The sequence below is a fragment of the Oncorhynchus mykiss genome, chromosome 18, assembly GCF_057628025.1.
Source record: "Oncorhynchus mykiss isolate SJ-2025 chromosome 18, ASM5762802v1, whole genome shotgun sequence".
NCBI lineage: Eukaryota > Metazoa > Chordata > Actinopteri > Salmoniformes > Salmonidae > Oncorhynchus > Oncorhynchus mykiss.
The window spans coordinates 76,685,006-76,689,063 of record NC_143039.1 but is presented as its reverse complement, the minus strand read 5'-3'; the positions used below and the strand labels follow the sequence as shown (position 1 = coordinate 76,689,063).

The 4,058-nt window shown below is 42.2% G+C and overlaps 1 long non-coding RNA gene across 1 annotated transcript; it reads left to right on the top strand.

Moving 5' to 3' along the window:
- The first annotated feature begins 1,826 nt into the window (after positions 1-1,826).
- On the top strand, positions 1,827-3,766 carry LOC149975652 (uncharacterized). Its single transcript, XR_016488633.1, has 2 exons — positions 1,827-1,947; positions 2,162-3,766. It is a non-coding gene; the product is annotated as an uncharacterized LOC149975652 (long non-coding RNA).
- The last annotated feature ends 292 nt before the right edge of the window (positions 3,767-4,058 follow it).

Sequence of the window (4,058 nt, the reverse complement as noted above, 5' to 3'; positions counted from 1 at the left end):
TGAAGAGGAGGACGACCGTGACAGTTCTCCCATTCAGACTGATATTAGACTTTCCTACCTCCCAAAATACCTCTTCTCCCATTCAGACTGATATTACAGACTCTCCTACCTCCCAAAATACCTCTTCTCCCATTCAGACTGATATTACAGACTTTCCTTCCTCCCAAAATACCTCTTCTCCCATTCAGACTGATATTACAGACTTTCCAGACTGACCCCTTCCTGCCTTGACCTGTCTATTTCCTGCCCCTGTTGGAATATTAAACTATTAATTATTCAATGTGGTCTGCATCTGGGTCTTACCTTCATACCCGATAAATACAGACTTTCCTACTTAATACCTTTTTCCCCATCTTCTCCCATTCAGACTGACAGACTCTCTTACCTCCCAAAACGCCTCTTCTCCCATTCAGATTGACTGACTCTCTTACCTCCCAAAACGCCTCTTCTCCCATTCAGATTGACAGACTCTCTTACCTCCCAAAACGCCTCTTCTCCCATTCAGATTGACTGACTCTCTTACCTCCCAAAACGCCTCTTCTCCCATTCAGACTGACAGACTCTCTTACCTCCCAAAAAACCTCTTCTCCCATTCAGACTGTTATGACAGACTTTCCTACCTCCCCAAAAAACTATTCTCCCATTCAGACTGATATTACAGACTTTCCTATCTCCCAAAAAAACTCTTCTCCCTTTCAGACTGTTATGACAGACTTTCCTACCTCCCAAAATACCTATTCTCCCATTCTCTCCCCTTCAAATTAAAAGTTAATTTGTGGAATTGCTTTCCTTCTTAAAGCGTTGGAGCCAATCAGTTGTGTTGTGACAAGGTAGGGATGGTATACAGAAGATAGCCCTGTTTGATAAAAGACCAAGTCCATATTATGGCAGGAACAGCTCAAAAGGGCAAAGAGAAATGACAGTCCATCATTATTTTAAGACATGAAGGTCAGTCAATCTGGAAAATCTGAGAGTGGTTACATTTCTCCTTGCCCATTGTCACACCCTGACCATAGTTTGCTTTGTATGTTTCTATGTTTTGTTTGGTCAGGGTGTGATCTGAGTGGGCATTCTATGTTTGGATGTCTAGTTTGTCTATTCCTATGTCTGGCCTGATATGGTTCTCAATCAGAGGCAGGTGTTAGTCATTGTCTCTGATTGGGAACCATATTTAGGTAGCCTGTTTGGTGTTGGGTTTTTGTGGGTGATTGTCTCCTGTGTCAGTGTTTGTACCACATGGGACTGGGTTTGGGGTTTTCCACATTTATTGTTTTTGTAGTTTGTTCATGTATAGTTTTCTTATTAAAAAAACCATGAGCTTCAACCATGCTGCGTATTGGTCCGCCTCTCCTTCCCAGGAAGAATCCCGTGACACCCATCCCTCTTTTTTTTTTTTTACCAAAACAGAGGCGGAGCGGCCGTTTTGTTCTGGTTTCACCTGTGGATTTGCCCTTTAATAAACTGCTTTATATTATCAAGATATCAAAGTGTCACCAACTAAAAGGTAAACAATAGGCCTGTAGCAAATACAGCATATTGCATTCATTTTTCACATATAAATAGCACTTTTCAGTAGTGCTCGAAAAGCCCAATCAGTTCTCCCGTGATAACAAAATCATAAACAACAGAGTAGGGCTGGCTAACAAGTCCTTAGTTTTGGGGTAACGCTCATGTAAAACAATTAGTCTAATCTATACTTCCATTTTTCCAAGTCCTGTTCTTGAAGATCAAGGGGTATAACATGTATAGGAATAACTGGACTTCTGATCGACTTTGGTTTTTAATGTAAAGATGTCATTTAATCGTCTTATTATCATTTGGGTCCCAAGGTTTTTATATGACCAATCATATCGAGTGATTCCGATGACGAATTTTGACGCGAGCCACCCGTGCCTTGTGTCGTTCTTCAACAAAGATGGCTGACAAAACATTACGGTGGATTCAGATGTAAGTCGTTATAACGTCATAACGAGTCAAGCAAAATGTTTACAATTGAGAGGAATATGTTAATGTAGAGACAGACGTTTGTGCATATTTTTTTTTGTCATAAAGTTAATTTTACGAAAATTGCTATTTAGCAAGTTTATCTGACTAGCTAACATTAGCCATCTAGCTAGTGTTAGGATAATTAATGTGTCGTTTGTGTTGTTTAATGTTTTAGTGACTCCTGAGAAAACCATCAAACCAGGCTGTCGTCTTGGGAAACAGTGGATGTGAAGAATCTAGCTAGCTAAAGCATTTACTGCAATTTGAATGTACAATTGTGTAAGCTTGCCATGCAATCCAGCTGAAGTAACTTAGCTAGCTAACTATCTTCTTGCTTACTGTGTAGCGGAGGATAAAAATAACTGTGTGCCCATGGATGTGTAGCTAGTTACAGTATGTAGCCGATCTGTGTGCCCATGGATGTGTAGCTAGTTACAGTATGTAGCCAATCTGTGTGCCCATGGATGTGTAGCTAGCTACAGTATGTAGCCGATCTGTGTGCCCATGGATGTGTAGCTAGTTACAGTATGTAGCCGATCTGTGTGCCCATGGGTGTGTAGCTAGTTACAGTATGTAGCCGATCTGTGTGCCCATGGATGTGTAGCTAGTTACAGTATGTAGCCGATCTGTGTGCCCATGGTTGTGTAGCTAGCTACAGTATGTAGCCGATCTGTGTGCCCATGGATGTGTAGCTAGCTACAGTATGTAGCCGATCTGTGTGCCCATGGATGTGTAGCTAGTTACAGTATGTAGCCAATCTGTGTGCCCATGGATGTGTAGCTAGCTACAGTATGTAGCCGATCTGTGTGCCCATGGATGTGTAGCTAGTTACAGTATGTAGCCGATCTGTGTGCCCATGGATGTGTAGCTAGCTACAGTATGTAGCCGATCTGTGTGCCCATGGATGTGTAGCTAGTTACAGTATGTAGCCGATCTGTGTGCCCATGGGTGTGTAGCTAGTTACAGTATGTAGCCGATCTGTGTGCCCATGGGTGTGTAGCTAGTTACAGTATGTAGCCGATCTGTGTGCCCATGGGTGTGTAGCTAGTTACAGTATGTAGCCGATCTGTGTGCCCATGGGTGTGTAGCTAGTTACAGTATGTAGCCGATCTGTGTGCCCATGGATGTGTAGCTAGTTACAGTATGTAGCCGATCTGTGTGCCCATGGGTGTGTAGCTAGTTACAGTATGTAGCCGATCTGTGTGCCCATGGGTGTGTAGCTAGTTACAGTATGTAGCCGATCTGTGTGCCCATGGATGTGTAGCTAGTTACAGTATGTAGCCGATCTCTGTGCCCATGGATGTGTAGCTAGCTACAGTATGTAGCCGATCTGTGTGCCCATGGATTTGTAGCTAGTTACAGTATGTAGCCGATCTGTGTGCCCATGGGTGTGTAGCTAGTTACAGTATGTAGCCGATCTGTGTGCCCATGGATGTGTAGCTAGTTACAGTCTGTAGCCGATCTGTGTGCCTATGGATGTGTAGCTAGTTACAGTATGTAGCCGACCTATGTATGGACCCTATAAAACGTTAGGTTCTGAACTAATATCTATGAACCACAGGAATCATAGTTGTTGTATCAACTTCAAGTCTGAATGGCATTAATGAAGCCTATGGATAGAGTAGAATATAACAACTTTATTGTGCCAAGGATGCAAGTCCTATATACACATGTACTGTAGTTATTACCATGTGTGAGATCCCCCACATTGTAGCCTATGCTTTGAATATATTCACTGATCATGTACTCTTCCTTGGCAAATAAAGGTGCGGTTCAGGTACGGATCTCTGAGACATTATTTTTCAGTCATTATCCAACACCAGGTGTATCAAACTCCATTCTTTGAGTGATGCTGTGTCTGCATGTATGTATTACCAGATATACACTTCAACAGTGTTTACTGCTCCTGGGACATCAATGATTACACATTGTGACTATTGCAATAGATTAGAAACATGATTGATTTGAAATTCATGTATACAGAAAGAAAATTAACAATACAGACAGTGTGTAATAGAAGCCTAGATAACCAACCCATAGAGTCAAAATGGGGCGGCAGGGTAGCCTAGTGG